This window comes from Notothenia coriiceps, unplaced genomic scaffold (genome assembly GCF_000735185.1).
Source record: "Notothenia coriiceps isolate Sejong01 unplaced genomic scaffold, NC01 NC01_scaffold00037246, whole genome shotgun sequence".
Taxonomy (NCBI): domain Eukaryota; kingdom Metazoa; phylum Chordata; class Actinopteri; order Perciformes; family Nototheniidae; genus Notothenia; species Notothenia coriiceps.
The window spans coordinates 26,318,716-26,332,425 of record NW_011369947.1 but is presented as its reverse complement, the minus strand read 5'-3'; positions in this window follow the sequence as shown (position 1 = coordinate 26,332,425).

Here is a 13,710-nt window from a genome sequence, read left to right as displayed (position 1 = left end):
AAAATTAACTTGTGTCTACTTGCCACTCCATAATGCTCAGCTCGTCCCAAAGGGCCTCTTTTAGCTCGCTGAAAACCACTCGAGGGGCAGGTACACACGAGGATTCCTCTCTGTGCTGCTATTTATGCACCAATGGTCTTTTTATATTTCTAGCAGGATTCGCTGAAATTAGCCATCATGGTTCTTAACACGATTTAGGAAGAAGAGACATGGATATAAAAAAAATTATGGAAGTTGAAAAAAAAAAGGTCACAGCTTTGCAAAGTTCCAGGGCCTAAAAATCGGTTGAAATGTACACTGATTACACAACATGTATGGACAGAAGAGTATATTAAAAACAAAGAAAGAAAGACAAAACCCACTAAACAGATAAATTCAGTAAAAAGTATCCATGAACACACGCTGAAATACTCTGTTACACACACATCACATTAGAGGAGACAACTGCATTGTGTGTGTGTGTGTGTGTGTGTGTGTGTGTGTGTGTGTGTGTGTGTGTGTGTGTGTGTGTGTGTGTGTGTGTGTGTGTGTGTGTGTGTACACGTTCACTCATGCGTGTCTGCTGTTGTGACAGCGAGACATGACGGATCCCTCTTACATCAGCGGGAGGCCACCCGGCGCCAGATGACATGCATACGTACACACAGACACACACACACACACACAACATCAACAGTGACGGATGGACCGGTCGCCTCCCTCATCACTCAACCCCGCAGAACAAAAGACAGGGAGCAGGAAAAGAGGGGACGAGATGAAACTATTACACGTGAGGACGGAGAAAGTGTAGTGGGATTATTCCCCAGTAGTGACACACCATCTCATTTACATCCGTTGACACCTAAAGACATTATTCCGCAGGTTGCCATTAACTATTGAGCCTCTCGTGCGCTTAACTGGAGAATTGATTCAATGTAAGACCTCTGTGAAAAGTCAATAGGCATTAGTCCAGAAGAAAAACCCGGATTAAGCTTTGTTCGGACCCACAATGTGGCGACATAACTGAGCGTGAAGAACTTGAAACGATTACAAGTGGCGATCGGGCAACCGCAGGTTAATCTGGGGGCTTTCAATCGCAGACGCTTATCGACCGCATCCCAGAGGACGAATGTATTTCACGGCGTTGATAAAGCACGCGTATGAGTTTGCTCACATGTGGGAGATACACGAGATGTGCCATATTTTTACAGCCTTCAGTAAATGATGTTTGTGTGAACAGCTGATCAATACCGGCCTATTCCTGTCACAGCTGTTACAGCACCGAATGAACACTGGGAGAATGGATGGCCTCGTTCAAGTCCAATGGGCTTTTGTTGGCTAGTGTCAATGTTTATGATGGATCAGATTGATATATATATATCAGCCGATAAGCGTGGGACAATGTGAGTATTATGAAGTCAAGTCACAATGTAGGATGTAGGAGTTCATTGTCAAGACCAACAAGTTGAGTCAAGTTCAAGTAAGCTAATCTTTGTGATTCAAATCCAACGCCAAATTATTATGCATCCTTCATCAAATGTAATGCCAATTTAGTTCCCAATTTACAGAAAATATGATTTTAAGATGTTGGGTTAGGGTTAGGAATACAACTGAAAATAAGTATGGGTGGACCAGTTACAAAATAAAGTAGGCCATTAAAATGTCCAAGAGCTCTTTGGATGCTGACCATGAAACCGTAAAAACCTTTTGTTACAGGTTTTAACAAGTGCACAAAAACATTTAAAATATACTCCAGCATGCTCAACTTCATTGCTTTGCGTGGGATTGGTTCAAAACCTGAGAAGCTTGGGAAATATATCAACAAAATACTAAGATCAAGTATTGTAAAGTATTGTAAAAAATCAATGAAGTACCATCTTATCTTATTGGAAATTCAAACTACAATGCAATCCTGTGTTAAATGTTAGTCACTTTTTTAAGCCAAATACATTTAAAAATGTTTAGAAGCAGTTGTATGTCTTTGTTGCATGAGAATAAGGGTCATGTCATGATAAAGGTCATAAGGTCAAGTTAGATTCACAACCAATCAGTCAACATCTTCAGCCTCCCTGTCCCTCCTGTCTGTTCATCTCACTATCCAACAAAAAAAATTAAACTGTCAGTAAAATCTCCTGAGGGGAAATTTCATGGAACAGCTTAAAACTTTATTGGATTGATCATGAATTGAGGTGTTTTCTCAATTTAAAAAGCACTTTTCAGTAGGATTTCCAACCAGAAATCATCTTTTAAGGCCCTAAAAAAAACACTTCTGTATAAATCAATTATATGTGGAGCATCTTCTATCATAATCATACATTGACAACATCTGAAGATATAAAATAACAGAGTGTTTTGATGTTATGCTACAGCTGCGAGTGTTACTTTGTGTGTAATCTTAGTCTAATTAAGCTTGAAGCAGAATGTAAAGCACAGGGAATACAGGATATTTGGCTGAGGATAATAGTGAAATAAAGTGGGACGTTATTGTCCCTGCAGGAAGAATGATGAAATATTTACCCTGCAGATGCAACTCTTGTCAGAAGGATAAGAATCAGCACTAAAAGCACACAGGGCAAGGTTAGCCTTACAAAAGCTTATTTACCAGCTATGCTGATTACGATCTGAACAAATGAGCAGGAGAAAAAACAACTTTAATTGAGGATAAACAGCTGAGGAAGCATCACAGGAGCTGGTAGAATAATTGTCTTAAAGGTCCCATGTCATGGCCATTTCTACTTATCATATTTCCATTGTTGAGGTCTACTAGAATAGATTTAAATTGTGCAATTTTCCAAACTCACATAGGTTTCTCATACAGCATCTCTGTATAGTATGTGTATTCACTCTGTCCTAAACGGCTTTTGGAGCTCCTGTCCCCCCCCTCCCTGTGAGCCCAGTGTGCTCTGATTGGTCGGGACGTTGCGAGGAGCGGACAGGTTTCCGGATCGGCGATACAGCGAAACACAGCGGAACTCATCCTGAGCACACACAAACACTCACAGCCCAAGTAAAAACAATAAGTGTGGCTTGATATTGAGTAAGAAAAAGGTTTATAACGCTGTGAGAATGGGTCTGCGGAGAGCATTTCTCCGCCATCCCAACTCGTCTATTACCAGCGTTCAGGGAGCTCTATGCAAGTCAATGGGGACTCCCTGTTAGTTAGCCAAGGGATCCTGGTGTGTGAGGTGCTCCGCGGATTGGTCCATTTGGTCCAATCCGGTCATTTGTTGTTGATTTGGGTGTTCACACATCACAGAACCCAGGAAGCAAACAATGGAAAATGAGAAATCCCCAACGAGGCGTTCTGGGACAGTATAGACAGGTCTTTTCTGTGTTAGAGTTTTACTCGCTACAGGGTGTACTTTGAGGGTTTGTGACTCTGCAGACCGTTTACATGCATAAAAACCTTCATAACACACAAGGGGACGGGTAATCACCGGAAAAGCATGACATACTTAAAGATAGGAGTAATTATCATATATTAATTTATGCACAGCATGTAGCCCCGCTGGCATTATCTGGAGTGTTATCATCAGCACTGCTCCTTGAAATGCTTTGTAGAAACCATCGCTCAGCACTTAGAGAAGAACAACTTAAACAGTCTGTTCGCTTGAGTTTGAATTTTTCTGGTTGACTTGTACAACTTGTAAGCAGAGCTGCTGGAGGAAATGCTCTGTCTGAAAAATAAAAACGATGTGTCATCCTCCCTGTAGGCGTGTGAGTCTGCTGTATCACTGTGAGACTGCCTGATGTACAAGAAGTGCAAAAGATGGCAAAGAAGCTGTCTATTGTTCACCAGATAATTACTAATTTGTCCGTCTTTGGTGCCGGACAGGAAGTGTTCAGTTGTTTTTTAGAGCTTTTCTTTGCTGAAACACTGCTGCTTGCTTCTGAAACTGATGCTGAAAGCACAAAAAAGGATCTGGTGGTCATTTTTAATATAGTTCCTCACTGTAACAGACCACTTTCTCATGCACAGAGCCATTTATTCAATTGTTAGCAGGAAAATATTGATTATAACTGCTCAAAATGTTAAGAAAAGTTGGCATTTTAAACATTTAAAGCTGACTGAATTCCATCTTTTGATATTGAAGAGAACTTAAGTTAACCGAAACATTAAATATAGGTGTTATAAACACAAACTAATGAGCTTAAAAGCCCTAAAATAGGGGCTGCAGAGTTGGAAGGCAAATGTCAATGGGTTACCCAGTGAGAGTCATTCAATCCATTTTAAATACAGAAATATTGATTTTAGCTGCTCTAAAGGTTTAGGGTTGAATTGAATTATGGTCATTTAAGGTTTAGCAAACTCCATCTACTTATGAATATCATGTGAAATGATAAAACCCTCCAGAACAGCTACTCAATTCATAGATGGGTGGATTTTTGTACTACTATTTCCAAGGTCAAGAAGCCACTTTATCGCTCAAAGTGATTTGTGTAGAATGGAGTAGTTAGCAGAGAAAGCATTACCAAGTGAAACTCAAGATCAAAACGTCACATTACTTTGTTGCTTTTAAACACAGGATCCGTCGATCTGTCAATGTTGGAAAAGTAAGACGGCATGTTCCCAGTTTAACTCAGAACATTTCTCCATTCCTCCGCAGAGGGATTTTTGAATGATCTGACAGCTCTCCCAGCTAACCATGAATCAAACAGACCTCACAATAACCCAACCGCCAGCTTTTAAAGGTCGTTTCTCCATCTATTTTCCACCTCCTGGCCCCCCCCCACACCCGTGTGAACTCTCATGAGTGTCTATGAGTTGCTGAACGAAAGAGGAGAGAACAAAGTTTTAGCAGTTCAGACTGAGAGGGGGCCTCATCTGTGCCAACATTCTGGCATTTACAGGGACGCCCTGAGGAGCGCTGGAGCATAAAACACACACGGGCAGAGGTGGAAAAAGTATTCAGATTCCTTACCTGAGTAAAAGTACTAACACCACATTGTAAAAATAGTTAATTTCAAGTAAAATCAGGAATGGCACTTGAGTGAAGTATTTAAGTAAAATTAAGAACCCTAACCCTAACCCTAGGAGTAAAAGTACTCCAAAAAGATTTGAATATTAAGTAAAAGCAGTAGATCTTCAGATTGAAATATTTCTTTTTTGAACAAAATACTTCTTCGCAAAATTGATGCCAATTAATTTATGTTAACCCACTCATGGTATAGTTACAAAAATATAATGTTGGATGGTTTAATCTATTCCAAATAATAATATTTGTAATAGTTTTTCCAAAGTGTTGTGTGTCAGAATGGGAATTTATAGAGTAACTAGTACAATCAAATGTAATGAGGAAAAAGTAGAATATTTGCCTCCAAAATGTAGAGTAGAAGTATTGAGTAGTATAAAATGAAAATACTCTCAGTACAGTGATTGAGTACATGTATTTAGTTACTATTCACCACTGCAGACAGGAAAAGAAGAAACGTCCACATACAAACATGTTCATATGACTGCACTAAAGGGCGAATAAACAAGATGCATGAAACAACCCTCTGACACACACCCAGTAGAATGAGGCGAAAACACACACAGTAATGGGAACAGCTGGAGAAGGTGCAGGCGGGTGCACAAGGGGGGAGGAGCAGAGAAGGAGGGGGGTGGATGTCCTCTGCTTCTCACCTTGACTGCCAGACCCTTGCAGTGCGTTTGGGGATTTTCCAAAGGGAACTAGAGATCACCTGCATTACTTACATTGCATTTTATCATCTCTCATTCTATACTAGCTTTTCCTCATCCTGCTTCATCTTCCTCCACCTTTCACATTTCCTGTCATCCCCTTCCTTAAGGCCACGTGTGGCTGCTGCCACATCAGAGGAGAAAGGTGGGTGTGTGTGTGTGTGTGTGTGTGTGTGTGTGTGTGTGTGTGTGTGTGTGTGTGTGTGTGTGTGTGTGTGTGTGTGTGTGTGTGTGTGTGTGATCTGGGGTAGAAGGGTCGATCATAGTGCAAAAGAGGGAGAGAAAGAAAGGAGAGAGAAGGAAACAAGAGTGCTGACTCAAAGAAAAAGAGACAAGCGGATTCGATGGGCGGCTGAGGGAAGGTCAGAGGAGGGGAGATGGAGGCAAGAGGAGGTGTGTGTGTGTGTGTGTGTGTGTGTGTGTGTGTGTGTGTGTGTGTGTGTGTGTGTGTGTGTGTGTGTGTGTGTGTGTGCGTGCGTGTGCGGGGCTCGGTCCCCTCAGGTCATACTGTTAGAATACTTTGATGAAAGCTTTGTTGAGGAAACAGACTAATTGCCAGTTTGCTACCTGTCAGGTGTGTGTGTGTGTGTGTGTGTGTGTGTGTGTGTGTGTGTGCGTGTGTGCGTGCGTGCGTGCGTGCGTGCGTGCGTGCGTGCGTGCGTGCGTGCGTGCGTGTGTGTGTGTGTGGGAGTGTGTGTGGGAAAGAGGCATCAACCATGATAATGGTCAGGAAAGTAAAACACTGCCCAAAAGATGTAATAGCATATTTATTGTGTGGAACCAATTTTTCTAATTTTAATAATTGTACATGTAGAAATATTCACTGTTACATTTCCCATGGGTGTGAATTCAGCATTTTGCTGAACCTTCCTTCATCAGCATGACACTCATACAACTCTGAATAGCATGATTTTGGTGGGTCTGTTTTCACTAGCTAACAGAAGTTAACTTTTAAAAGTATATCCTCAGCCCTGCATTAATAGTGTGACCTACTCTTCACACTAGCTCTGCAGGAAAATCCATGAACTAAATATTGTGAAGAGAACACACACACACTTACTGCCTCACACACAAGTTCCCTCAGCCAGTCTCCACAGCTCGCTGTTATAGAACACAGCGTAATGATGGATGTGGTAACTTCATCCCAAATAACATGCTTTGTTAGATATGGCAGCATTATGGCACAGCATGAAAGTATAAAGAACAATTACACCCATGGGGAAATAGTTGTTAGTAAAAAGTGTACCGTACTTCTACACATATCTGTTTCATATCCCATAAATCAAGTATGTGTGTGTTTATGGATTGTTTGTACTGATCAGAATGCTGAAAAGGGCTCTACCATCTCAGCTTATTGGAAAAGTTGTAGCTCTGTCAACACACTATATTGTTATGAAATCCAGTCTCATCAGTCACTTCCCTCACCTTTCTACCAATCACAATTCCAATATCCTTCCTTCTCATCTCTTCCACAAATATGCCTTCTGTTGTTCCTGCCCCAAATCTCCCCATCCTCTCTAATGTTGCTTAAGCCCCTGTCACATTGTCCCGAAATGTACACCCGATGGACACACAAATATTGAATTGTGAATTTCGCACGAAGATGGCCCCGAACCACACACGAAGGCAACATTTACATTACATTTAAGACATACAACTGCAACGAAAGTAACACAAACAATTATGTTAAAGTACTATGATACTGTACTGATATTTTCAGACTTTGTTCTTTACTTTCTCCGTCTTTATATGTAGAAGATATTAAGTTTTTTCCGTCATGTTGTTTCCATAGCAACAACAACTTCCTGTCAACTCGCCTTCAAAATAATATATTATATCCTTTCCAGTTTCACAGAACACAAATTGGGTTATTTACATAATATGTTTACATGATTTTGTTGTGCAATAAAACAACCAGATGGACACACTATAAAGGAAATGTTCAAATTCGGCTCTGATCGTAGGAACATCGGGCCATTCGTGAGGGCATCTTAAGCCTTCGTATGACCGCCGGTGGAGTTTCTCAGGCTCCGGCAGCAACTTCGTGAGCGGCATGCCAAAAAATTGCCGAAGGACCTTGCGAAGGTCCATTTTCGTGTTTAATTTGTGTGTCAATTTTGCCGTTCGTAAGGCCATCGTTAAGTCATCTTGTTATCATCGGTGCCATCGGGAATTCACCCCGATCAGAGTGAGGGTGAATGCCCGATGGCACCGATGATAACACGAAGATGACACGACTTGACAAGATGCCCTCACGAGTGCCTTACCAAGTTGCCGCTCACGAAGTTGCTGCCGGAGCCTGAGAAACTCCACCGACGGTCATACGATGGCTTAAGATGCCCTCACGAATGGCCCGATGTTGCTACGATCAGAGCCGAATTTGAACATTTCCTTTATCGTGTGTCCATCGGGTGTCAATTTCAGGACAGTGTGACAGGGGCTTTAAGAGAAGCAAGGTATTTTATATGTTGAGGATAGAGAAAAAGCAAAAACAGTTCAAGATGTGATAGAAAAAAACAACAATTTGAGGCATTGAAGAACCCATAATGGAATATGAGGAAGATGGAGGAAATGTTGGGGTTTAGGAACTTTGGGATGTACAGTAGGGACTTCTTGTTCATTATAAGTTGTTGGTTAACTACAATAATACTTTTTATTTGCATTTAACCTGGAAGTTAGCATCTCCCTGGTGGCCTGGACAAAAAAGCCAATTGGATTCTTCTATTGGTTTTTGGATTATGTTAACCACGGACCTTATTTTTCGGCACCTAACCAAAAAACCCTTAAAAAAACGATTGACTTTGAAGCAATGGAAACCGATGTGCAAAAAAGGTAATTTCCACATTTTAAGAGTCATTCCTGTGGCGCTCTATAACAGACAACTGGGACATGGAGGCACCGTTCAGTCAAGACAGCTTCCTGTGCTTCGTTATACTTTCTCTGCCGTTAAGTTGTACTCCCTACTGACATTTTGTTCCTGTTCTTTGACACTGTACATCATTTCCTGCAATAAATTGTTTTATTGAAGAGGACAAAAAGTCTCGACCAACAGGCTTCTTATCGTATTAGCCCTGAAGCTAACTGGACAATAAGTTCACACAGCTTATTTAAAATGTATTTTAGTCCCATTAACGGCTGTCTCATAACTGTCTGCATGAACCTTTACTCTTTTAAAGAAGCACGTTATAGCATGACAGGAAGTTTAAACACAGTGGATGGGGCAAAACAGTTAAAATCCTTCAATGGCAATTCGGAAAATGGAATTAGCGTCCTCAATTTTGAGCTCCTAATTTCTACAAGTCAAAGTCAAGTTTTTTATATAGCACATTTAAAATAACCTCAGATGGCCAAAGGTCAGCTCTGCCACAATACAATGTTTTTATAACATTAACAGTGTCTGCTTTTGTCAACCCTAACCCCAGGCATGTGCAGAGGATGTTAAAGGGGCAGGGGCCCATATTTATAAAAGGGCACTAATTACTAAATAAATTAAAATATACCTAGAATGTCTACTTTTGTGACAGTGAGATATTTAAATGTATGTTTTTAAAACAAATCCATGACCGAAGTTGGTTAAGACACTGATAAATTACATAAAATGAATGATCAATACATTTCTGTTTGTGCACATGTAACCCGGTCACAAAGGTTTAACCAGACAGAAGTGTCATAGCCAATCGTCACGCAGAGTTTCATCACAGAAGTGCCTAAGCCAATCAGAATGCATTTCCCGCAACAAAGGCTTGTCAGATGTGAGTTTTGAAAAAAAAAAGGGTAATTCGAAAATGGGCACTTCTTTAATAGGAGGGCAAAAGGGCAGGTGCAGGAACCCCCATTGAGGTCTATCTGTGCATGGGTCTGCCTTAACCTAATCCACCTTTTCAAAACCCAAATCCTGACCTTTCCCTAAAGTTAACCAATCATGTCTTTAACATTTCATTTAGAGACAGCTTTCTCCCCAAAAAAGTAAAACACACACTGAATGGAAGTATCTCTATCTCCTGAGGTATCCCAACATTCTACCCATAGACTTTCTGCAGCTATATTTGTGTTTCCTGCGTGAAAAGCGGTGGAAAATTGGTTGTATTTCTGGCTCCCTTCCGCCCCACCAATGCTTCTCAGTATTGGTGGAGATTAAGGAGAGATGGTTGTTTATCCTCCAAGTGCAGATCCACAATGTCAGCCGGAAGAGTAAAGTTTTTACTTTGCCCAACTTTCCCCCGTTAACTGGGTAGAGTCTGGCCGGAGCTTGTCCCGGGTATCAGAGTCCGGCCCAATTATGTCTCTCTGCCGCTGTCAGATTGTTTATACCTGGCTGCACATTTGTGTTTGTGGGGATGTGGAGGGTAGCTAAATTGCACCGGGAGTGTGTGTATGTGTGTACAATACCAAGCCAACCATCCAGCCATCACTCCTACCTCCCTCTCCGCTGCCATCTCTCTACCCAGGAGGCTTTTCCACGGCTAATAAAGTGGGCCAGGCCCGCAGTTGAGCACTATTTTTATCAGAAAGCAATTTTCAGGAGGTGCCCACAGGTAAGCGGGTCCCAGAGCCTCAGACAATGGAGCCATGACAAGGAGTTTCCCACCGCCATTAACCTTTGCCGATCTACTGTGGAGTGCACCGGTACAGCAGGAGCATTCCACAGCCATTGCATAGAACTGGGCCATGTATTTATAACCATGCCTCAAAAGCCATTCCTTGTGTCAGAATTTCTGGAGACACAATGGATAAATTACAAAAATTATTGTTATGCCCTTTAGTGATTTGAGATTTGGAGGGCGTTAGACATAACTAATCATGTCTGTCAATTAACTTAGAGACAGCACAGTCTGAATAGAAGTGTGCATGTATCATTGGTACTGTCTCGTTAAGTATCCCAACATACTATCAATACACTTCCTGGAGCTATATTATTCTCTCCTATGTGAAAAGAGGTAGAAAATGTTTTTTACTTCTGCCTCCCTTCCACCCCATCATTTAAAAATGTAAATAATGTACGGGGACCGGATGAACAAAGGTACTGCAGAGGTGAGGAGAGGGAAAGATGAAGAGGTGTGTACTGTTAGGGATGTGAAAAGACAGATGGATACACACAGCCCATCTGTCGTCTTACAGCTGGGCTATCCAGATCCGCACTGAAAAACTTTAGTTGTTAAGTGTTATCACCTAGGAGGAAGGCTTCAGTTATTGCTGTGTGTTATCATCGCTGAACTGCGGCAAAGTGAAATGTTTAAGTGTATAGATGTAGGTCACTCAGAAGGACTGTAAGAAAGGAGACCTGGTCTTTCCACTTTTACACTACAGCTGTCCCAGATCAGAAACTTTGAATACATAACTTTCAACTAGAAATTGACTGATTTGACGTAAAAAAATATCATTACGTTTCACTTTTATCCAAAGACTGCTAATCGATAGACTGTTGGCCATGCCTACGGGAGCAATTTGGGGTCCAGTTTTTGGTCCAATGAAACTATATTAAGTTCACTCAAGGGGCTGGAGATTGAACTACAAACCCTCTGATTGGGGAGTCATTCAACCCCTTATCCAGAATTGCCCCAGATCAGCTCTTCGCTCGTATTCCCATCGTCTTCCGTCCATCTCACATTTTTAATCAGTGAATGAGTCTTGTACCTGGAGCTGTGCCACAGAATGTTATCCAAAAGCATGGCACCAACATGTCTCATTTGCTTGCTGCATTGTGCCCTTACATTTAACATTCACCTGGGACAGCTGTTTCTACTCTGGCACCTAGAGGGTTTTGCTGATTAAGGCCCCGTCCACACGGAGACGATATCAGTTGAATCCGCTAACGTTCTCTATCGTATAAACGGTTCATCCACACAAGGCCGAAGCGGAAATGCAGATTCGGAGCCCGAATCCGATACCCTTTGATAACGGCTCCCAAAGTGGGTAGGTCTGAGGACGAAACGCTTGCGGCTCCATGTGTTACGATCATTTCCTGAAAACGATGATGCCATAGCCCCGCCTCACCCCATCTCTCCTGCGGACACGTTTCTTCATATCGACATCTTTTTTTTTTTCATCTCCGTTTCGTCTCCGTGTGGACGGGCCTAAGCCAAGACATCATCCAACAAGACTTGATTGTTGACATTGGGGGAAATGTTTCATCAAAAATATGAAGGAACACGCTGTCACAGAAATTAGTTTCACTTCATATTAGTTTAAAGTGGCAAAATGTTCTCCCTGTAGCATTTTAAAAGTGATTTTACTGATGTCCGCCAAGACTACCTGATCGCTTACCGTAAATGGGAATAGCTACCGGGGAAGACAAAAACGCTATCTTCTTCTGGTTTTGGTTGCACCATAGTTGGCACACTTCAGTAAATTGAGCCTTTATTTTCCGGGAAATTGTACCCGGTGACAGAAGTGAAGTGAAAGATTTGACTTATAGTGAGCCAATCTAAATGCCAATGCTGTCATTATTCTATAGCAATCTAAAACTATCGGGCTATCAAAATGTACTTCATAATAGGTCAAAGCAAACAAAAATGCATCTATTGCCACTATGAGGAATGGATTATGTCTGAAAATAGATACGGACGGAACCCTGAGGAAAGTGGATTTGTCTTATTCAGTGTATAGACAGGGTGCAGTTAAAGGAATGGTGAAATAAAGAGTGGAAAGAATAAAAACGGGAGAGGGGGGAGCTGACAGTGAAGGTTTCAGATCCTGGAGGCTAAGGACAAATGGAGGAAAAGGGAACGGAGAAGTAAGGGACAGAGCCGGGACAAGGACAGCAGATATATATTCTGAATAAAATAGGTTTGGGGGAATGACAAAAAGCAAGGGAGGATGTATTAGTGATGGTGGAGAGGCGAACCCACAAGAGAGGCCAACAGACACAAATGTCCAGACAGGGAGCAAGACAGACTGACAGGCGAGTAAAAGCTGTACAAGTGAGACAGTGTGTTGAGGCAGGGCTGGGGTTGTTGCTCCCAGCAGAGACGTTATGTTTGTACGAGTTCAGGGCTGTCAGGCCATCGTTCTCTCTCCTCGCCCCTTCTCTCTTTCCATCTTCCTCCTCTCAAGACAGCGACTACAATCAGCCCTGTTTGTTATTACTAGTGTTAAGACCCAGCCTGTCCTGTCAATCAAATTGCCCTGCCACCCCCCTTATCCTCAAGGAGTTTGAGAAGCCCCGGCCGTGAATACAGATTCATATTTGTGTGCTATATGGATATGAATGCTGTGTGATTGCATGTATGGGAAGGTCACACATGTTACTCAGAGTCCATTTCCGTCAAGTACATTCTAATACAGATGCAGAAAAACTGATGCTCTGCAGTGACTCACTTCTCTATATCACCATCTCGTCTTATCCTCCTGAAACAAGAGGCTAAGGGCAAAATGACAATCAGGGTTTTGTCTCAACCTGGTAACAGGGGCGCTGCACACTCTTACTTTCGGTGGGCACCTTCAAGCCAAAATGCAGATTTTCCCTGGATCTAAAGTGATGCCAGAAACGATATTTTTGTTAGTCAAAAACGGTATATATATATATATATATATATGATAATAGTGTCAAATGGACCATCAGACGACATAGACACTTTTATCGTCCTTTTTTCTGTAGAGGAAACCGTAACTTGGGATGTATTTGTTGTTTGGGTGTAATATATGACTCAGCAGCTTTAATACATGAAGAAACTATTATTTTCCGCTTCGCTCTAATGCATTATTTTCGCTGGAATGTGGGCGGGGCCGGAATTTTGCCATAAGTGACGTTAGCGCCCTCATAATATATTTTTCTAGAAAACCCCTGACAGTCCTGCTACTTTGTTTTCCATGATCCATTTCTAAAATAAGCACGAAACATTTACTTGTGTGATCCTTCAATATCTGTGGAAGCTTAACGCTAATGTTTGTCTGCCAACTTCTCAAGAGAGGGAGACATTTCATCCCTCTTCCGCAAAGTAGTTCCTGTTTACTTGTTTGTCAGGAGCAGTTGCGATGTGTGTGTGTGTGTGTGTGTGTGCGTGTGTGCGTGTGTGTGTTGGATCGTTGGAGCTATGTGCAACTCAAGG